The sequence below is a fragment of the Typopeltis vanoorti genome, chromosome 21 (assembly GCF_054136105.1).
Source record: "Typopeltis vanoorti isolate ZY-2024b chromosome 21, IOZ_Tvanoo_1.0, whole genome shotgun sequence".
Classification (NCBI taxonomy): Eukaryota; Metazoa; Arthropoda; class Arachnida; order Uropygi; family Thelyphonidae; genus Typopeltis; species Typopeltis vanoorti.
Window position 1 is genome coordinate 77,823,732 of NC_143569.1, and position 23,630 is coordinate 77,847,361.

General features: G+C 36.1%; 1 protein-coding gene across 1 annotated transcript in view; it reads right to left on the minus strand.

The window, feature by feature from the left end:
• Positions 1-10,243, minus strand: part of LOC150095010 (sodium/calcium exchanger 3-like) — a 150,995-nt gene extending 140,752 nt beyond the window's left edge. Inside the window, exon 1 of the mRNA XM_090411261.1 lies at positions 10,134-10,243. The gene's annotated coding sequence lies outside the window, so the exon portion shown is untranslated. The remainder of the gene's footprint in view (positions 1-10,133) is intronic.
• Between the last annotated feature and the right edge of the window lie 13,387 nt (positions 10,244-23,630).

A 23,630-nucleotide genomic window follows, 5' to 3' on the forward strand; every position in this document is an offset into this window, starting at 1 on the left:
TTTCTCATTACTTCCGACGAGATCTCTACAATTCTTCATTGAGGTGAATGAAATGAAGTTGGACTAGCGCAGCAGTAACAGATGAATGATTACTGTTTTGGTTGCTCAGAATTGCCAATTGCATTGGGGTTGATTTTTCTGTTTTGAGGGACACAAAAATCAAGAAAAATGAGACATGTCAATTGTGTTCAAGAACTGGTTTGTTTGGTGGAGGCGAGTGGAAACATTGGAATATTATCAAATCTCGGCAATCTTTGTACACTTAGTAAAGAAGCCTTGTCATAATGCAAAATTAGTGAGCGTTAATCGCTTCTCACCTTACGATAAACAAGAGACTGACTAGCGCTTATAAAATATGAAGATACTGTTGATTTTAGTATTTCCGGTATAAGATAGCCAAGAAAATTAATATTTATATTATCGTCAAGGCAACCAATGCTATGGCGGAACGATATTCTAGCTATTAACTGCGTGTGTTTTAGGAAGACAACCCGAGTTTCTGTAAAGAAAAAAAAAAAATCCTGGAAGATAAATCGATGTCTTAAGGTCAGTTAACTACCTCACCAATGAAGTTCTTGATGGGATTTGAGCACACGTCTAATTAAACGAAGCGAATCATTTTCACATTCAAAATCTTAATTTGTATTGAATTTTTTCATTCACATTTAATTAGACTACCGAACTATTTAAAATTAACAAAAAAAATTTGTGCGCATTGAACTATTTCCCTGTACTACCAATAAGTTTAAGTTGTGCCTGTCAGAAAAGTGCATTATTCAGAATTCAAGTTTGTATTTCATTGATATTAAAAATTTATGATCTTCGCAGAATACAAAAATTAATGTTACTAAACGAACGCGAAAAGTTCGAGAACGCCTCTTTTTTCTTTCTCATCAGTCAACTGAGGAATTAGTGAATCAACACTTTTTGTGCCAGAATGGCATCTTATTTAAGTGATTACTTGTCATTATTATGAGAAAATAATTGCCATTAGCAAAAAACTCATTTCGTGAAATCGTAGAGGAAGAATGTGCCAATTTCACTGAGTGCAGACACGACACTAAAGGGGAAAATCAAAAATTAAGTAGTCTTCGGCGCGTGGCAGTATCACTGATCAACAGTATAAAGTTGATTCTAACAGTTTAGACGGAAAAAGAATATAATTCAGTCAGAAAAACAAAAATAATTTTGTAGTACACAACTGGCTCCCAGTTTTCGTAATAAATTTAAATATGTTATTTTATTTTATTTTTAATATGATGCAAAGTTTGATTTAGTTTCGTTTATATGGATTTATGGCTGAAGCAACTCAGGCTATGAGACCAGTGTATTATGTCTGTTAATTGGGTGTGTTCTAATGGCCGGTTTGCCTATTTTGCGGGAACCTCGCCTCCTCCGTATGTGCAAAAAAATAATAAATAAATAAAAAACAACTTGTCAATGAATTAACAAATCACACTTGTAATTTCAAATTGATCTACTTGCAATTTTGTAAGTTGCAACACATTAAATCATGTTATAGATTTATCTTTAGTGTTTCAAAAATTTTATTTACCAACATCTATTTTTGAATTTCCAATTGTTTACATATCTACAGGAGTTTCTTAGTATCATCCTTCGAATATTATTGCTGCATCATCAGCTGGATCTCTCAGGAAAATAAAAAGATCCTCTAAAGTCTTCACTCCCCTCAGAATTAACCGGTCACCACCTCTACACCAACGCTGAGTGCATTCTTTCCAAGTGCTAAATAACAAATGTCCCTAACTAGTATTCATTTGCATGTATTCGCGTGTGCTCGATCGGGTAGAGGAACTTGGGATGCAACTAAAAGAAACTAAGATCAAAATAAGTACACGGTGCATAAACAGATCCCTGGAATTTTAAATGCTCATCAAAATTGAATTGCTCAAATTCCATCATTGTTTTACACTCAAAAGGCACTAATTCACACAGAAATGCTATAAAACTAGAAGAAAATGGAATATCCATTTTCATATACGGGTAGTTTCCTTATATGAAAGTGGATATGTTCCTGATGAACTCTACATGTATAAACATCCCGTATTTAAAAAAAAAAAAAAGCAAATGAAATAAGCGACGTTGAAAGCGGATTAATAAATAAGAATGCTTGGTCGAAAGGTTAGCGCATAAGCTCTCCATCCAAAGAGGCTGCGGTTAGAATCCGATGGATGCTTATTACGGTCCTATTAACTGTGTAAAAAATGCGATCTGCAACTCTACCACTTCTAGCAGAAGGCTTCACTCCCAAAACCCTATGAGATATGGGAGTGACCACACTGTGTTAAAACGAAGTCACACGTGAATAACTAACTGGAGTGTATTTTCAGTATCAGATATACTAATACTAGAAAACGCAGAAAAGATGAATATCTTTGTTTTATAAATTATAAAAATTTCAGTGTTCACAATAAAAAATAATAATAAAAACTTTAAAGCCCAGACAAGTATGACAGGCGGATTATATAATATACGATAGTGGAATCAAACTAAAAACAAAGCAATAATAAATCGTCAGAAATTTTCCAAATACAAAAAGGTGTGCTTTGTGTTCTAGTAAATCTCTAAAGTTAAGAAATTTATAAAAGTATGCAAGAACTGGAAGGAATAAAAATAGGAGGAAAAAGCAATTTTAGTTATACTGATAATACAATATTCATTGCTTCAGCGCCGAAGATTAATTGCTCATCTAATGGACTCCATGAAATAATAATAATAAAGTCACGTAATAATAATCATACAAAGTCTTATTGCACTAATTGATAATATCTCAATATCGCATGCACGCTTGCAGTGCTACGTTGTATTATGTGGTGCAATTTTTTGACAAGTTGCCTATAACTCGTTTTCTTTCGGATCTGTTAACTGACAATATGCTTTTATAAAAGTATGATATTGTGCACAATAATCTGAAGTTTAAGTGTTTTTAAAATATAAAAAAACTGCTTCATAGTTAGGGTAAGGGATAGATAATTACGTTTTAATCGTGAATCCCTTCAATGTTCGGATGCATCTCAAATCACTGAAGGCGTTTCCTTATCAGGTTTACCAACGATCTCGGATTGTGTTTTGAATCGACTTCGCAAATCTCCTGGTTTCAGTAAAGTATCGTTGACTAGCTTTTCTTTCCATAGCTCAGACCTTTTTTCTATAGGTAGTCTTTGTTTTCCGTTTTTTGGCCTTGAAATGGCTTCGGCAACTGCATTTTTGGCGAGACTGATTACGAGTATGAATTCACTCCTATTATCCACTCCTTAATGTAGTTTCTCATTATGTATCCATGACCGATTTATTCTACTCTTGCAGGATGAGGGAAAGTTTTCTTATACATCTTTATTGCAGTGAAAGTACCATACAGCGACTGAAGTAGGAATTATACGAAATTCTGTTGTTTCTAATGTTTAGGATCTGTAACACGGAATCAGTACCGGATCCTAGTATTTGAGCAACATGCATCCATCTTCAGAAACTGTACGTATTCCTGTTTTGTTGTTTAAAGTTGGCTTCATTTTACGTGTATTACTTTGATACGACTTCGCCTCTCAACCGAACGTTTGATGCGATGAATGATATCTCGATGGCTAAAACTGATGTAAATACCTTTCAGTGCAAGTTCTTGTTCGTTGATAATTTGGCAACGCCAAGATATTGTCAGGAGGAGTGTTCAAGAAAAGTGTCAGGCATTAAGTGATTCCTTGGTCACACGAGTACAGTGTGTCGTTGCTTGCTGGGGAACTGTTTTGAATTGCAGGAAGGGTGCTAGTTAATCTGATTTGTTTTGGTGCGATACTGCTCGCTGTGCTTACGTATGAGACAGAAGTTAATGGATGCTGTGTTTCGAAGCGTTCGATATCATCCCTCGTATCGAAGACAGCTGCATGTGGGAATTGTTGAATCACTGAAGGGAGAGAGGGGAACTTCGCTGTCTGTTGCTACTGTAGCAGAGCGTTTGCTGGTAAGTTGTGTAGCTCATTTAGCTAAGCTGGACAACGGATGCAATGACATTAGCAATTGTATTTTTCAAAACTTATGGCTGCGACCTACATTCTAAGGAATGCATTTTACATCGCGACCAGCGTGCGCACACAAACTCTTTTGTTTTAGAGTTAAGATTTGAACACTTGTACAAAATCAAACCAGTGCTTCAAAGCTACGAAATCTGTGATATTTTCTATTTCCTTTCAGAATATGCTGGTCGCGATCCACTAAATGCATTCCTCGACCCACAGTTTGAAAAACTGTGGAGCCAGTTCATCTTCAAGCCAGGAAAGCAAGTCAAACTTTATGCGAAATTACGGGAATTACTTGTTACTGGACTAGCCGATACTACGTTGACCCATAGTACGCACAAACATTATTTTCGCTTCGTAAATAAGTAGCTGCTTCGACTAATTATTGTATAAGGATTGACCAAAAAAAAAAAAAAAAAAACACTGACAGCAATCATCTTATGAAGTAAGTTTCTAAATGTAAAAAAAAAAAAAAAAAAAAAAAAAAAAAAAAAAAAAAAAAAAAAAAAATGCAAGGTTTGGAAATATATATATGATCATTGAAAGGATTCTTGGGTAGTCTTACGTTCACAACCTCCTTCGTTTCTTGTTACATCAGTAAACTTTCAGGATAAATATTTTTTTTTTAAATATAATTGCATACATATGATGCTTGCACTATTTTCTGAAATCATTTGCATCTCGAACTTAATTTTATTAAGATTTTAAAATACGTGTGGTTGCTGCTAATTCTAGAAAATTAAGTTCAAGTAAGTTCATTGCTTTTGTGACCAGAATTTAAATATTATCTCTCCGCGGTCACATTCTCTTCCCTCCCCCCCACTTCGGATGACAATCACAGCATCATTAAGAATGTCAAAGTATTCTATCTGCTTAGTAGAAACACCGAACAAAATCTTGAGTATGCTAGTTGAGTCATGCCATATTAGTTGTGTGAAAGAGTAGAAACAAACTTGTCATGACTAATAACATTTAATTCTTCGCGATTGACACTTCTTCCGGTATTAAGATATTTCTCCTCTTGTATAAGTCCACATAGTTGCATTTATACATTCCACAACAATAGTAACCTCTATTCAACAACCACGATGACTTCACCTAAAATAAAAACCAGTTATGGTCGCGAATGTATGGAGACGCCCACGGCAGCGTTCGTTCCGCAAAGATACTCTCGAGCGTAACTTATATTAGGCCTAATTATCCTCCAACATATTGAAGACCTCCGATGTGTGTATGCTATTCAATAAGATCGTTATTCGCCTAGAACAACAACAAAAAAAAAAAAGAAGCCAATTTTACCTATAAAAGAAACCATTCTGTCTCATTAAAAATGAGAAGATGCATATTAAAAGAATAAACGAGATCACAAACGATACTTTTCATCAGAAGTGATCCACACTTGAATGCTATTATATAAAATTGCATCTTTGTTCTTTTAGAACAAAAAAATCCTAAAATATTTTTAGACTGGAAGGTTTTAGGTCTTTATAATTTCAATTTTCGGCATTATATTTTGTATTATGCTTTTCTTTCCCCTCGCCCATTAATTTTAATGGTTTTTCCCAAGAACCAGATCACCTTCACACAGTCCTGTGCCAGTATCTTGGCAAGTGTTAAGACTCAACTAAGAAAGTCCTGAACACTAGTCCAATTTCACGTGAATGTTCAGCACATTGAGGTTTGTGGGGAGGGAATTCAAGATGGAAATAAAAAAATTCCCATGTTATATTATTTCTGTATTTTGGAATAAATAAGTCAAAATGTTTGGGGACCATTCTACTAAGGTTTCATTTAGGCCTAAAAATGTTTCGTCTTGACATACCAATGATTGTTTTAAAAAAATCTAGATAACTTTTTTTTTCTTTTTTATGTGTGAGTGTCAGAATTATTAATCGGCCTTGCATCAGCTATTCGTTCACGTGAAATCTTCGAATCAAAAAGGGTAGTTCATTTTAAACTTATACCAGAGTCTCGGCACAAAGCCAGCATTGTTTCTTATTGTCATAAATTTAATCAACTGCATTTTTATACAGTAGATACGAATGAGTAATTTGGATTTCTCCCATTCAATATTTGTTTAGCATTAAAAGAACAGAATCGATGATAGGAAAATTTTACGGATGACGGTATAATTATCTGAGGTATACTTTGCATGCGAAAATGACAACTCACTTTGGGTCTCTTTATGCGATACTTCATAACTGTCGAAATTTTAGAAGTTTGGTTTTTTAATTAAGATATAAGGAATTGATAGGACTGCTAGGTCAATTCTAGCTTGTAAGTTTCGATTTCGTAAACTACGCAAAGAAATTGTAGCTTATTCACTAGATTTCTTAAAATGCAATAGTGGCTTTTAGATTCACGATCATCAACTGAAATAGAAAACGAAAGGTTTGTCAGACGTGGGATTATCATAACTTGTAAAAAAAAAAAAACTTCCGTAGAAGGAAACAAGTTTGTAATACGAGCATTTAAAAATCAAAAGGCAGATGAAGTATATGCACTCAAATATAAAACAAAAAATTCTTCAAATTATTGGCGTCTAATTCTGTGCACATGTCAGTTTTAAATTTAAGTCTCTTGTCTTCTACTCTTTTTAGCTTGGCCCGATTTATACTTTATCTGAGGTATACTTTGAGGTATCACCCGCAGACACTGAGTCATACCATCTTGAATAGTAGACAAAACTAAGCAAACGTAGAAGTGCTATTTCACTATCTATACTGATATGCGATAGCAGAACAGGATTCCGTAATGACACTGCCCTAGTTATTAATAACAGTCAATGCGTTTGATTTCCGACCAAATTAATCATTCGCTAACACAGAAATCCAAAGTACTTGTTTACTCTATATCACTATTGTACGATGTGGTATATCATCGCTAAATCTGCTCCACTCAAACCAGACCGTACAGAAGTTAAAAACAAAATGCGTAACTGTTGGCACGTAGCCTCTCCTTCAGAATTATCTACTTACTTCACAGCGCTTTAAAATAGCTGATGAAGGAAATCCGAAGAATTACCAAAAAGGTACAGCTGACTTCAACATCACTCGCCTTTGTTAAAGAATATTAGAAACATTAATTATACATATGATCGGGATAATTATTTCATTTTTAATTGTTCATTTTTCTCTCCGCTGCACAAAGGGAAAGGGGATAAAAATGTATGTCATTTAACTACATCGCCGTGTACTACACGGTTCCATTTATCTCTCATTATAAAATTGAACAGCTGAAGACCATAATTAGAGGAGTGTTAAAGAGCCAGTCACAGTATTGAGATTGAAGTGTTGCAACTAACTTCCCACGTGGCGCTTGCGATATTGTTTGTCTTGTGGAAAGACGTTTTCCAGGCCGATGTTTTTCAACTCCTGATATATCGTGAAAAGTTCGAGTAGATCCAAAGAAGGTTTGTTATATATAACAGTGTTTAAAATGTTTCTGCGAGGGAGCAATATCAATGGGTTGTGGAAATTCTGGATTTCATCATAGTTTAGGTGTGCTGTTCAACTATGATTGAACCTAAACTCAAATATGATTGAAAAACACTACTATAAGCTAATATGCAGATTTTAGCACTTCTGCGTATAAAGCTTCCCTTCTCTCCGCCTCCAGAAATCGGTAACATTCTATTTCGGTTTGTTTTGTGTGCGCGCGCGGGGAAGAGTAACAAGTGAACAGAGACTCATGAGGATTACTCATCGATGAAGACACGTCGGGGCCATGTTTCCATGGTAACACAATAGAACTCCCACAGCTGCATAAAATATTAATCGGAAAATGCGTGCTTCATGAGGGAAAGGCATCCTATCTAGCATGACCATATTTTTGCCTGCCAGTCGTCGGGACAAAAAAGCAACACTTGCAACCTAACAACTAATTAGGTTATGAACTTGCACGACCTCTTTCTACGATTTTTTTTTTCTTCCTGAGAAAGGCGTGTCAGTTTCTTTGCCCTTAGTAGGATAAGATCAGAGAACTTGTTATGCTATATTAAAAAAAAATAATAAATCCATATTGTGTGGGTTGGATTGTTTATAACAGCTCTAAAGCAATTTAAGCCAGCATGCTTTAATACCATCTATAAATTGTCTCTCTAACTTCTCCGAGATCTTATGTCAAAGTATTTATTTTTCTTTATCAAGCAACTCTCCCAAACAGATGAAAAACAAAACACTGTGTCACATTCGACCACGTGGTTTATATTTTCATATTACACGGTATGAAGGCCGCATTTCCGTACACATTTATTGAGATGTCCTCAGAACAACGTGCATCATGAAAAAAGAACAAGAATTAAGTTAAGTGCAATATCACGGTCATTAAAATTTATTCAATGGGCGTGCCAAGGTGAGGCAACCAGCTTTCTTTGTAAACGGATTGATAAGTCACGAAGACACGAAAATTTGCCTTGCCCCATTGTGAAAATATTTGAAACTTTACCGAGATGTCAGAATGAAAGCATCCCGAAATGCAAAGTTCTATTATTCGGGGGGGGGGGGGGGAGCTTTCCTTGTCAATTCTAATGCAGTTTTGCATGTTTTCCATAAACAATACTCCTGGTCTAATAAGGATGTTCGTTTTATCTAAGAGAGTAATGATTGTACACCGGCAAATCATGGGAATATCACTTCAAAATTTACAAAAACTCGGCCAAGGAACGGTCTAGACAAAGCTCATGTCTATAACTGTCTTTTTAGGTTATGTGAAACAGGATATTGAAACTTTGGAGAGAGAAAAGAAAAGTCAAAATGAGGAAACAATATGAATATCATAAACGTATGTGATCAAGATTTCCCATAACAGTTTTGTCCAAACATCTCTTCGAGATTGATATTACATCTTGCACGTTAGCGACATTATTTCTCCCAGGAGTTATTCATCTAACCGGTGAGGAAAACATCTTAAATACAGGAGTGTATGGTGATAAAATGGCGATATTTTACTCAATAAAATATACAGCAAATAAGTTGACTTGTGAAACAATAGTTAGCATCGATAAATCAAAAGAAAAATATGGAAGGATGCTTGATGACGTAGGAATTAGAGGAAATATGGATTATATCCAGAATGATTCTTTATCTCAAAGTAGAAGTAGTTCTTTAGAATAGTGCATTTATTTCAAACATATTCACCATTAAAATTTTAACATTTAAAAAGTTGAATATAAATAGCCAATAACTTGATTTTCTCATTATTTCAAAATATGGCGATGTAGGTATTATTAGGAGTTACATCTATTGGAAGTTATAAAAAGTATTTAAATAAAGGTCTCAGCTCACTATAAGCTCCAACCTGTGGTTGTTTTTCTATTGCATATCCACACAATCAGAAAAACGATTTATGTACCTAGCTACCACTTTAAATGCCTTTTTAAACACTATCAAATGTCATGATCGTAAAATATATTATAGCAAGGGTGTTTGCTCTTCAGATTTCTTACAAAAAAAAAATCTGGTTGTAAAATTTCAAACATTATTTAACTTAATTCGAACACTTTTGGAGATGACACACCACATGAAAAGCTAATATTTTTGTTCTTCTCTTTCGTATAATCAGGTAATAATAATTTAAAAAAAACAGTCATATGATGGCTATTTTTTTAAATTATTATTAAAGTCCTATTAAACTAGCCATCACGTGACTTTTTGATTTTTTAATTATTACCTATAAATTACCTATTATACGAATACAGAAGAACAAAAATATTGGCTTTTTCATATGGTATGCAATCTCAAAAAATGATTTTTTCCTTGTCAGATTTTTTCTGTCCTCAAGAACATTAATAATAGTAATTTTAACTCACGTGTACATCAGTGATTAAAATTAAAGGTTTCGGTCTACTGGCTTTGACTTCACTACTACACTAAAACATTACATAAGAATAATTTATATAAAAATCAAAATTATCATAATATAGCCATGCGTCGTCAAAAAATATTGCTCGATTTAAACTAAACACAGGGGCATCAAAGCTTTGCTTGAATAAGTCTCCCAACTCGGACTTTAAAAGTGCATAATATACCTAATTGACGCTACCATATCAACTGCTAAAATGCATAAACAAACTGAGACAATACCACATGCAAATTAACTTACCTAAAAAAACTTCGACGAGATGAATTTTCCTCTAAAAGCAACTACTCTAGAGTTCTTGCAGAAACATCACTGTACGCAACCCGACATCGTTAGCTATAGTACCGAAAGCCACTAGTACCAAAACTTTTCTAACACCGCGCTTCCTATTTTATGGCGTCATACGCGTAGGCTCAACGCCCTCAGCATAATGACGGGCTTCAGATGTATTATGACGTTCTCTCATGAAGGTTTTTAGCGGAAGTGTGCCACACTAGTTCTGTAACGTTGTAGTGAATTTTCCTCCCCTCACAAATCAGGACTTGTTTTAGATGGTGACGTTATCTCATGACCTACTGTAGTGCAGTGATAATGATTATTCTTTTATAGCAGGTGCGTAAATTTTATGAGCTGATTTCTATAGCGCAATGTCTTCCTGGCACCAATGTCGTCCCTTTTCTATCATATTGGAACTAAACGAGTGTTGTAGTTAATTTAGAAGAAATTATGCGAATACGGTAGAAAGAATTGAAATAGCAATCATTACGCATACGATCATATTTAAGCAGTGTGCTTGAAAATATCGCGATTATATATAATTGCAAAAAATGCTCTTTTTTAAATTAAATTAAATTATTATTATGGTGGAGGCAATATCGGAGTGTATTCCAAGGGTCAAGAGGGTAAACAGAGTGGGTGTAAAATGGATGAATCAAGAGATAAGGTATGCAATCTGGAAGAAGAAGGTATTATGGAAGAAACACAAAATGAGTATATATAACAACCAGTTGCATGAGAAGTACAAAGAGCAGGCGGGGAAGGTGACTAGCTTGAAAAGGGTAGCAAAAATGCAGTATGAGCAGCAGTTAGCTAAAGAGGCCAAAAAAATCCTAAGGAGTTTTTTTGATATGTTGCCAGTAGAAGAAAGAATGGTTATGGTAGGATGGGATTGATTGGTGAAAACGGAGGAATGATAACCGCTGCGGAGGATATAGTTGAGCAATTTCTAAAGGTATTTCATTCTTGTGAATGCGGCATCATGCAGAACTTGAAAGCAGTGGGAAAGGAGGAGAAGGAGGAACTGTTAGTAAGTGAACAGGAGGTATATGAGGAATTGAATAGACTTGATGAAAATAAGGCTGTGGGACTTGATGCTGTTTCACCACGTGTCTTCAGGGAATGTGCCAGAGAGTTAACAACATCTTTTGTATATATTTTCAACATGAGTCTCTCACTGGGTCAAGTTCCAAAAGAGTGGAAAGAGGGTAAAATTGTTCCAATTCATAAGGGAGGTGATAAGAGTAAGGCTTTGAATTATAGACCAGTCTGTGTGTCTGGAGTTGTGGTCAAGGTATTAGAGAAGTTAGTTAGGAATACAGTTCAGAATTGGGTTGACAACAGAAAAATACTCTTTGGCTGCCAGCATGGATTTACTAAAGGAAAATCGTGCTTTAGCAACCTGCTTACTTTTTATAATAAAGTGACAAATGCGTTGGATAAGAGTATTGCATATACAGTGGTATATTTAGATTTTGAAAATTTTGATAAATTGCCACATGACAAGCTGGTAATTAAATTGGAACGGATGGGGCTGAACAGTAGATTGGTTCACTGGATTGGTTGTCTGATAAGTATCAGGGGGTTGTCTATGGAGGAGCGATATCCCAGAAGAGGAAAGTTACTAGTGGTGTACCTTAAGGGTCTGTTTTGGGTCCATTGCTGTTTAATTTGTATGTAAATGATATCTGGAGAGGTCTGAATGGTGATGTGCAGTTGTTTGCAGATGATGCAAAGTTGGGCAGAGCTATCAGGAGTAGTGTGGATGCTGTAGCTTTGCAAGAGGACTTGAATACACTGTCTGAATGGGTAAATAAGTGGGGATGTCAATTCAATGTTTAAAAGTGTAAGGTTTTGAAATTTGGGAAGCAGAGATGGGATGTAAAGTACACAATCGGTGCGAATATCTTGGAAGAGGTAGAGGAAATGAGAGATCTGGGAGTGATTGTAGACAAGGACCTAAAATTTCGGGGACATATTACTAAAATAGTGAAGACAACACAGCAGATAATGGGAATGATACGGAGGACATTGACTTGTAGAAGTAAGGATGTTATGGTTCCTTTGTATAAGGCTTTGATCAGGCCACATATGGATTACTGTGCACAGATCTGGTCACCTGGTTTTCAAAAAGATGAAATTGCGTTGGAAAAAGTTCAGAGGCGATTGACTAAGGTGGTTTCTGGTCTCTGGAATGTAGAGTATGAAGACAGGTTGACAAAATGCAATTTGCAGAAATTGGTGGATAGAAGGAGGAGGGGGATATGATTGAGACATATAAGCTGTTAAGTGGTTATTACCAGATTAACGTCGGGGAGATTTTGCACAGAATGGGTGAGGATAGCAGGAGAACAAGAGGTCATTCCTGGAAGCTGTATAAGGAGGGTGTGAGCAAGGGAGTGAGGAGTAGGTTTTTTTGCATGGAGAGTCGTGAGTGATTGGAATGCTTTGCCCGAGAGTGTGGTGTGTGTAGAGACAGTGAATATATTTAAGGCACCGTTTGATAAACTGTGTGTATAACAGTGGATCTCCCACGATGAGTTTTTGACTGCATGGAGGTTTTTATAATAATAATAATAATAATAATAATAATAATAATAATAATAATAATAATAATTATTATTATTATTATTATTATTATTATTATTATTATTATTATTATTATTATTATTATTATTATTATTATTATTATTATTTGACACCTCCGTGGAGTCTAAAGACTCATCGAGGAATATTATATACTTAGTTCGTACAGCAGTAGCGACCGGACTTTTTTATATATATACAAGTAGTTTCATATGTCCATAGAAGTTCAGGAGTTCTTGTAAGGTACTGGTCAAGAGCAAAATACAGGAATGGATAGACGGAAATGGGATACTGTATAGGGGCAACATGATTTTGTGAAGCGTACGTCGTGCCTCGGCAACTTACATTTTATAATGAATTTTGGGGTGAAAAGATTATCAGCTGTATACCACAGTGATGGAACCTTACTCCAGGAAATTGACGAAGCCAGAGATTTGGGATTCTTAGTGGATAGGGATTTAAAATTTAAAAAAGTATACTGAAGAATACTTTGACGAGCAGAGACAAGCAGGTTATTGTACCTCTTTATCGAGCCTTGATAAGACTCCATCTTGAATAATGTGCACAGATTTTGGTCAGCTGGATTTCTTGGCGATAAGGAAGAGCAGAGAGGATCCAGAGGCGCGTGACCAAGATGGTAGCAGGTCTATGGAATGAACCTTACGAGAACAGGTTGAACATTTGTGGGTTACAGAAACTGGTTGACGGGCAGAAAATGGGTGATATGATTAAGACATACAAATTACTGAAGGATTTTTTACAAGATTAATACAGAGGAAAAATTTCAGAACAGGTCTGGTGGTGGGAGAGCTTGGGGCCATCCTTGGAAACTGTGTAAGAGTATAGTTAGGAAGGGTTACAAATAGATTTTTTGCTTGGAGACTGGTGAATGAGTGGAATAGGTTTTAAGAGGCTGTTGTGGGCCATGACTATGAATGAGTTCAAATCAAAGTATGATAGGTACTGCTTATATGTTGGAATAGAAACAAAGAATAACTTGGTGTGTCAGAAGTAGAAACAGCATGCATAGATATTCAAAAGTGAAAAAATAAATAAACCATTTTTAAATAGAATATATTTTTTAAAACAAAATAAATTTTATTTTGTTTTATTTTATTTTATTTATTTATTTTTTATTTATTTTTATTTTGTTTTATTTTTGTATGGTATCACTGTTAAGCATAAAGAATCTAATTGGCGTGTCAGAAGTTTATATAAATAAATACATTTTAGGTGAATCTCACTCAAGAAAGATTGTAAATCTATCGTAGATTAGTAATGTATGATGGCTAAGGATTATATAATAAAGTTTTCCTGCTCTAGAGACCATCCCTGGAACCAACCAGGCCACTTCATGCATCCAACAATAAAGGTAGTTTCTCACACGAAGTTCGGCTATAATCCCATGGTAGGATTATTTGAACCTATATCTCACCGGTTGGAGAGCCGATGCATTGCATTTCGTTTGAGTTTAAAAATAAGCGATTTAAACCTAAACAGCTTTGGCCGCAGAAAATTTCATTAAACATCAGATCTCAAATACTAAATTTCAGTAAAATCTCACAAGACAATACTGTTAAGCATATACTCGTGAACCAATATAACGAATCTAATCGGAGCTTCTGTATTTTGCCAAATACATCCACAATCCATTTTTAGATTCAATTTACACTAAAAGACAAATTTTAATAAAGATTGTAAATGTCAGATTTCAATAAAATCACCTGGAAAAAGTGAAGTTTTTTTCATCTGAATACACACGAACCAAACGAATGTAATAGTTGCCTCAGCTCAGCATCATGCGAAACGCATAATGATACAAATTACTCAGAATTCAAGTGCTACGATAGATTACAGACAAGAATGCTGATGGACACCTTTTTATATTCCGTTATCATTTCCATAGTTATTTTAATAAAAGATGCTATTGTATATTGTAAATATTGTATATGAGAAATGGAAATACATGAGATTTGGTAAGAAGATCGATTTAGATGGCGATATGCTTCATGTGCATTCCTTAGTCACATCCGACTAAGGAATCCGTAATAAACGCACTTATCAGCTAATTCAGGATATCAGAGTTAGCTGATAAGCATGTGTGTGTTTGGTGTGTGTGTGTTGTGATAATTATCAGCACACACGCACCATTTTGCCACCGCCGTTGCAATTTGGTGTTTGTGTAGCCCTGTGGAAATGGCGTTTGCTTCTGTAGTGCTAGACTTCTTCTAGACTATTAGAAGAAAGATCATTATAGGTTAGATTCTAGTAGGAGAGAGAGTAAAGAAAAAAAATTAGCCATTCTTTCAGCTTGTTTATAGTTAGCCAACCTTTGGCACTGGTGACTAGGATTTGGTTCTCATCCAAACTCTAGTTTTAACTCTCCCAACTAAAGTAAATCTATCCCTAGACATCACTAATTCAGACAATAATATATTTTGTTAGAATTATGAGCCTCGAAATCGTGGCAGTTGTCTGATTTTCGAAGCGACTTTCGAAAAATTAGTGCTGAAAGAGCCTCGCTTACTCCATTTGTGGAAAAATGAGTTAGAGGATTTATTTTTATTTTACTTTATACCTTTAGACGGATACAATCTGAATGAAAAGGCTATGAAAAGAGTTAACATAATATGAAAATTTGAGTATTTGAGGTGACAATAATAATTTTCAGCTGGGAATAATTATACTGATAAAACTTAAATGGTTGGTTTAACTAAAAAAAAAAATACGTCAAGGAAGAGAAAACTTATGATGCCTAATACTGCATTGACATGCTGGTTAGGCATATTAGATCCTGATTTTAACTTTTTTTTGCAGAGTTTCCTTCTAGAAAGTCTGGATTTTCTAGAAGGGGGAAAAAAAACATCCAGTAGAATACCACATTGAGTTAACATATGTAATATCCTGGCCACCTGGTCTTAGTTATTTCCAACCAAACTTTGGTGACCCAGATTTTTAATATATGTCAAGTGATCGCAGGTAATCATAGAAGATTATTTATGCTCGTGGTTGATTGTGTTGTGATGGTAATGCCATTCTCTTTGTTACCTGTTTGTTTGTTAAACTTAACTAACAGCAAAAGAAGGAAGGGAAACTGATTTTTCAGAATTACTTCACTTATTATATAACGCAGATAGCCAAACACTAGTACATCTTGACTGTGTCAAGGTCATCAAGAGGAAATGATCAGAAAGTAGCGAAGTAAGAAAAAAAGAATATTTAGGATTCATTTTTGACAATTAAGTTTAAGAATATGTGGAATGACTTTCAGCAAAAGGGCCATGAACGCCCACAGTTTAAATATGCTGGTGTTCAAAAGCTAAGGACGAACTACATTTTTACCTGCATATGAAAAAATTTTCATAACTACAGCAAAATGCAGGCATAAATTTATTGGCAGCGTACGAATAACTTATATTGCACAAAAATGTGCTATAAATTTCGTACAAATTAAATTGCAATATATTTTTGGCAAAAGTTACACATTTTCTAAGGACGTAGTTAAGGAATTAATGTAAAGTGCATATAGAAAAACTATGCAGAGAGATATTTCAATACGGAATGGCTATCCAGAACTGTGATGCAGCTCTCACAACATCGTACCATGCTTAGCGCCAAGTGATTCAGGAGTTATTGAGGCAAAACTGGCCCACTCCTCCCTCATAGCAAGCATAAGGCCTTGTTTGCTTTCTGGAGCGAGAACTTCGAGCATCTTTGTACACGAACAGTATCTCTTCTGCTCCCGTACGATGTGGTATGGCATTGTCATCCATAATAATGAATTCTTTGTCTACAGCACCACAGAACAATTGAACATGGAGGTGAAGAACGTTGCAATATCGTTCACCAATCATAGTCCCTTTTTCCTTGTAGTTCAGTGCGTCCATTAAGCATAATGCCTCCCCATACATGACCCCAGCGCTGCCGTCATCTATCCCTTTCGAGAAGATTCTCGCGATGGTAAGTAGTAACACTTTCATGTCAGATCAAGTGTCGTCTAGAATCGGAAGAAAGACTAAAACGACTCTCTTCTGTAAAGAGTACATTAGCCCATTGGTGTCTTGTCCAATTTTTATGGATAAAACAACCAATGAAAACGTACTATACGATGAGCTGTGGATAAAGGGACGCAGACTACACGCCTTCGTGTAGTCTGTGACAAGTATAGGCCTACTTGTCACATACGTCTTGTCACCGTTTGTCGAGATATCTGCTTGTGCTTGAATGGAGCCGACTTGGAAACTAACCTGCTGTGGCACGTCGATTACGTTTTGCTAATATCACCAAAAATCTGTCTTCACGCTCCATGGTAGCGCGAGGACGACTTCTTAGCAAACGTCTCGAACACATTCCATTGGTTTAAAACGCTGCCCAGAACCTGGATACAACGCTATGTGGATTCCAGACTCTGGCAATATCAGTCATTTTATCTTTTCAAGCTTTCCAATAATTCTTCCCCGTGTGAAATCATCTAGTGATGTCTTTGAGACATTACAAGATATCCAAGTTTGCAACTTTATTCCTTCACGAAAAAAAGTTCCTTTAAACACAATTCCCTTAACGCAGCCTTTTGCCTTTTATCCTATTGAGTATAGGATAAAAGGTTACCACGAGATCCCTTTGCGCGCGATTCGAAAATTTGAATGTGTACTCGCTTTCTTCTCGAAATCATCAGTTAAACAAAGTACCTCAGAGCCTGTGTAGCTCAGTGGATGTGGCGTTTGCACACCATCGCGCTAGGCCGCACGAAGGAAGTCTTGGTTTCGAGTCTAGTCGGCGACTAGAGGAAATTTTTCTTAGCCTTTTTTTTCGACCGGTTCCCGAGTTAGTCGATCTCTGGCACGGGCAAGCAGGTTTTTCCTCCCGAAAACCCGGGTTTTTCGTCCTGTAAACTCAAGAAAATCGACCGTAGAACCCACATTATTTCAGACATTAAATATATTGTGTTAGGGTTAGAGACCACGAGATGGCGGCACATTTGAGCCGTCTCTCTTCACTGCGTACCGCTTAATTAGTGATAGCCTTGGGCCATCTGTCTCTGATTGGGTACCAGTGGAGATTGAACTGCCCACTCAGTCTCCAAAAGTTAGATAGGGCTAAATGGCCTCGCCTACTCCCGTATATACGGGAATAAAAAGGCGTTAGCTGATTTTTTTTTTCCTGCCCCCTCTACGGGGGTAGAGGGGGCAGGAAATAATACAATAAGTTTCACTGTCTTGGCAACAATCGCTGAGGGGGGGGGGGTAGGCTGTGTGATTGTAGGTTAGCAGAGGATAATGTAATGGTTGTCTTTCGGTTCGAAAAATCTAGGTTCGTATTCTGATAAGCGCTTAAATGATTCTCGCGTCTAGGACGGATTATGAACCCAGATTTTCGAACTGATAAACTGGCCTGTGAGTACACATTTAACAATTTGATTTTTTCGTTCATTATTCAAATTGGGAATATTGTCCTCACCTCATGAATAGCCACGACTTACTTTTGGAATCTAGTTGTTATGATCTGGGTATCTTGATCATAACAACCAGATTGTTTACAATCATAATATTACACTACTATTACAATTATTCGTAAATACTTGATATTGAAGCTCATCTCATCTAATACAGAAACATAGGCTAACGTTTCTCAGTAAAAAAATGTTAACTTTTATTTTTAGTTATGGTATAAATTTTATTAAGAATGGCAGTGACATAGATGAGAGCCTCCACAGCTCGGTTGGTTTCGATGGAACCGTGGGATTGAAAAGACCTGGGTTCGAATCTCTTCGGGGATGCGGAGAACATTTATCAGGGCTTTTCGTTCAAAAGTGAGTTAGCTATTCATACAGATATTTCTCTCTTCTTCTTTCGGAACACAGATTTTTCATGCCTCAAAGCACCTCCGGCATCCTGAACACATATCTACAGACATAAAACACTAACTTATGGAGATGATATTTGACTGGACAGTGACGAATCAGTGTCCAGTGTAGTACTGATCAAAGACACATTGTAATACTATTAATTGACAGATTCCATTGGATCAGATCCCATTGGGCCAAGAAATATCGAAATATGTTTAGCGACAGAATTACACAACAAATTAATACTAAATGCAACGTAAGACATAAAGAGATTAAATTTGCACGTTCATCCATATACGCGACCAAACGAAAGTTAAGGAAATAAAACCTGTGTAATTCCGAAACAAGAGAAAACAGAAAGGAAAGCGTTCGTTATAATTACTTATTTATTATAATTACTCGTCGTCTGAACAAATTTAGGTATAGGCTTGTATATGTCCTGCTCCGGATCTGCAAATGAGATTGATCTTTCCATCTTGGATGTCCACGGTCTCTTCTTCCTGTAGGTTTATATTCTAGTGCTAGTTTAGGAATCCTATTGTTATTCGTTCTTTCTATGTGGTGTAGCTAATTTTGCCGTTCTGGTTGGCCGAGTGGTCAGCATATCCGATCTCCTGCCAAAAGGCTGCAGGTTCAAATCCCGCCGTGGGCATGTTTGTGATTGTTTGAAAAAACACTAGTGGTGGTGGTAGGCGGTAGATGGCGCTGGTGGAGTGGTGGAAACGGAAGTTGTAGAGTAAGTGCCCTCCCTCGATGAGCCTTTGGACTCCCTGGAAGTGGTACATAATAATAATACTAATAAATTTGAGAGATGTTTTAGAGGTGTTCTCATAATCTTAATTGAGTTTCTTTAGTCATTTGTCTTCCAAAATTTCTTTTAATTATGCCATTCATTCTACTGTAAATTTGCAGTCTTTCTTCCACTTATGAATCAGTATTGTACTGTGAGATTATATTTCGTAAGTATTTGAATTCCGTAACGTGTTCTATTATTTTATTGTTAAGCATAATTTTGACTTTTTGAATGGTGTTTCCACATATTGCCATAACTTTTATTGTTGTTTTTTTCAGAGATTTTCTTTTTAAATTTTTTTGCTATTTCATTTAGATGGTTAATTGCAATTTGGAGTTTATTTTCTGAATTTGAAATTATTACTTGATCATCTGCATAAAGTATTGTATTTAGCTGTTTTATTTGTTAGTTTAATTCCATCTTTGACAGTTGTTTTCGATTCTTTTAGGATTCTGTTTATATTAATATTGAATAGGACTGGGGATAAGCCACAACCTTGTCTTACTCCTTTATTTATAGTTATAGGTTCTGATAATGTTCCATCTGCAAATTTGATGCAGATTTTTGTTTCTCTGTGTAGACATTTTATTGCGTTAATTAGTTGTGGAATATTTTATCGTCTGGTAATATTTTCCAGAGTAAATTTCTGTTCAAGTTATCATACGCTTTTTCGTAGTCAGTAAATAGAAGGAAAGTGAGTAGGTTTAAATGCTTTTCTTTTTTTCTGTGATCTGTTGCATTGTGAAAGAGGCATCTGTGCATCCTCTTCCTCTTCTAAAGCACATTGTTTTTCTAAATAATTTTCTGTGTATTTAATTAATCTGCTCTTTAAGATATTTGCATATAGTTTAGATGCTGTTATTAAGAGATTAATACTTCTGAAATTTTCATATTTGTCCTTGGGACCTCTCTTGTGAAAATTTATTACTACTCTAGTTTTTCTTGTTCTTTTGAGATATTCTTTTGATATTCCCAGATATTATTGAAGAGTTTAAGTAGGCTTTATTTTAAGCTATTGTCTGCACATTTCAAGAGCTCAACACGTATTCCATCCAGGCTTGGACTTTTTGATTTCTTGATTTTTTAAATTCTTTTTCTAATTCTTCCATTACTATTTCTTCTGTCCTTTCCTGTATATTGATATCTTCAGTTTTGTGAGTTTTGTCATTGCCTTCTATTTCTTGTTTTTCATTCCGCAATTAGGATGGGCCGCTAGAGGGACTCGTGGTCTCTAGTGATTGTTGAGAGCTCCTGGTGAGATGTGTTTTTTAGTGTTATTTTAAGTTATCATTGACAATTTTGCTGGAATATTGCGTAGTTTTGTTTCCTTTTCGTATCTTAGTGTGTCTGTTTGTGTGTTTTTGGTGTTTCAATTATTAATTTGATAAAGTACGATAGAAGCGCGCACATGGTGGCTCCGGTACGAAGGAAAATGGCGGCTAGTAATAATGGTTCACCATCTTTGTTCAATAACTGTAATATAAAGGAGATTATTCAATGTACTATCTGTGAAATGTATGCCTTGCAGAGAGCGGTTGGAGTATGGTTAGATGATGATAATGGAGTGAATGTGTGTAGAAAATATAAGGAAAATGAGGAATTAAAGTGTATTTCAGGTCGCGAGTGTGATATTTTTCTCAAATTTCAGAATGTAGAAAATTGCGAGGTTGTACCAGAGAGCTGTGAGGGCGTGAATGTAGAAAGTGTGAATGAAGGTATTAATACAGAGCAAATTAATGGTTTAACAGATAATAAAAAAGATGATATAGATGCAATGAGTGAGATGGCGTTGTTGAGCGGAGCGATACATAGAGCAAAGCGGCAGTTGGAGCATATGCACAAATATCTACCGAGTGTACCAGCCAAAAAAAAAGTGTGATAGGAAAAATAAGAGTATGATTTTGAACGTAAACAAAATGAAAGAGCGAGTGCTGTATGGAGATTCGTTAGTACGAGGTGTGATAGTAGAGAATTTGACAAAATCGTACCAACCTGGTCGACCATAAAGGACGTAAGTGAGTCTATTAGGGAGCAAAAGCAAAGGGTGAAAGAAATGATAGTGGTGGCAGGTATGAATGATTTGAAAGGAGATAAAATGGAAATGATAGAGGACCTGAATGAATTGTTTGAGGTAGCAAAAGAAAAGAGTGAGAGAGTTAGGATGATTAGCCTTTTGCTGCTGCATGACAGTGAAGAGTTTAGAAGGAGGGCCATAATTGCAAATGACTTTATGCATGGGTTATGCATGACGAGTGGTGTGAAATTTGTTGGCGTGCGGAGTGAGTTCGTTGGGCAAAAGGATCTATATAAGATGTTTGGTTTGCATTTGAATGGATTTGGTGTAAGGAGACTTGAAAAAGTGTTGTTGAATGACGTGGATGTGCAGAATCAGGAAAACTAGATTTATTAAGGGGGGAGTAGTTATGCAAACCTTAAGGAGGCAGTTGAGTGTATGAATGAGTATAATATGCACGAGGAATAAGCACAATCAGAATGGGATAGTTAGTATAAGGCATCAAGGTAGGGATAGGGCTAAAGGGGTCTGTAATTCATGTATACTAATGATAGGAGTATTAGGAACAAGAAGGAAGAATTTTTGGCCTTGGTTGGCACTTCCAGACCACAGGTTATTGGCATTAAAACATGGCTGACGGAAGGTGATATAGCTAGTGGGATTGAATGTGAGGGGTATAGTGTGTTCAGGAATGACAAGGAGAATAAAATGGGGAAGGAGTATAATTGATGACAGCTGATGAGCTGCAGCGAAGGAGAATAGAAATTGAATTCCGGGATAGAGAAAAGCACATTTGAGGCCATTTGGTGGAAGATTGAGGCTAGCAGAACTAAATATAGAATTGGGTGCTGCTATAGACCAGGTGATCGAAAAGATGGTGGAGATAGTATGCATAAGCAAATAGAAGAAACGAGTGGAAGGAGAGTAATTATTATGGGAGATTTCAACTATGGTAACATTGATTGGGGGCAGGAGAGAACACACAGGAGGAAGGAATTGGGTTTTATGCAGTTATTAAGGGATAACTATCTGCAACAGCATGTAATGGAAAACACTAGGGGTCAGAGAGTGCTTGACATAGTAATTGCATCTGAGGATTTCGCTGTAATGAATATGACTACATTGCCACCAATTGGTGAGAGTGATCATAGGGTCTTGACTTGGGAGGTGGCTAAAGGTGTGGAATTTACAATTAAGAAAGGGTACATGTGGAATTATTAAGTAGGGATTAAATGAATGAATAACACCATTAAGCTTGAGCTGAAAAAAAAAACAACGGTGGAGGGAATTTAAGGAGAAAGGTGACCTGCAGGTACATGAATGGTATAAAGCCCAGGCCACAAGGGTAACAAGTGTGGTAAGAAAAGCAAAAGCGGATTATGAAAGTACATTAGCCATGCAGGCTAAAGAGAATCCCAAACAGTTTTTTCGATATGTTGCAAGTAAAAGAAAAAATGTATATGGCAGATTGATTTTAAAGAATGCTGATGGTAGAGAGGTAACCGAATCAGTTGATATATTAGAATTACTGAGTGAGCACTTTGCAAGACTATATCATCCATGTGGTGACATTTCAGAAATGGAAGAACAAATAGCTTATACGGGAATTGGGGAATTGTGGAGAATGAAGTGGAGGTGAATAGTCTATTACAAAACCTCAATGTCAACTCATCAGCGGGATTGGATGGTATACCAGCTCGTGTCGTAAGAGAAGCGGCTAAAGAATTGTCAGTGCCTTTGACCATTTTGTTTAATTTGAGTCTCGGGTTTGGGTTAGTCCCAAGGGGGTGGATAGAGGGGAAAATAGTTTCCACTGCATAAAGGAGGTTCCAAGACTGCTGTTGAAAATTACCGGACGATCAGCATATCGGGAATTGTTGTCAAGGTCGTGGAGAAAATAGTCAAGAGGAAAATACAAGATTAGATAGATGAAAATGGGATACTTTATGGGAGACAGCATGGTTTTGTGAAGGGTAAATCATGCCTCAGTAACTCGCTCACGTTCTATAACACAGTGACGGCTGAACTGGATAAGGGTAACCGGCTTACAGTGATTCTACTGGACCTTGCCTAAAACATTTGATAGGATATCACATGGAATTCTAATCAGTAAACTGCAGCATATGAGAATGGATATAGGGTTAGTGAGATGGATAAGAGGGTGGTTGATGGAAAGATATCAAAAAGTGGTTTATTCAGGAGTAGAGTCAAAAAGACGGCCTGTGA